Here is a 367-nt window from a genome sequence, read left to right on the forward strand (position 1 = left end):
GTTACATTAGAATCCAATCCACATTTTATGCTCATGTTAGCTTTTTTTTTTTTAACCACAATAGTGCTGTTAACTTCAGATTTTCTTTCTTGTTCTTCTGAGATCTACACTCGGAATCATAGAATAAAATAAATAACTTGTAAGCCACACAGCACAAAATAGGCATGACGCATGAGAGACTGGATAAACAGACTACATTAATGCGAAACAGCATGCAAATTAAATGTAAACAATATTTTAATGAAGTATATAACACGGTAAACTGAAATTATGCCAGCACAAAAAAGGATGGAAGTACACTATTTTATTAAGAATTTAGACATCCAAAAGGTTTATGATGATGGATCCAATAGCACAAGCTGGGCAC

This window comes from Ascaphus truei, chromosome 1, assembly GCF_040206685.1.
Source record: "Ascaphus truei isolate aAscTru1 chromosome 1, aAscTru1.hap1, whole genome shotgun sequence".
NCBI classification, from domain to species: domain Eukaryota; kingdom Metazoa; phylum Chordata; class Amphibia; order Anura; family Ascaphidae; genus Ascaphus; species Ascaphus truei.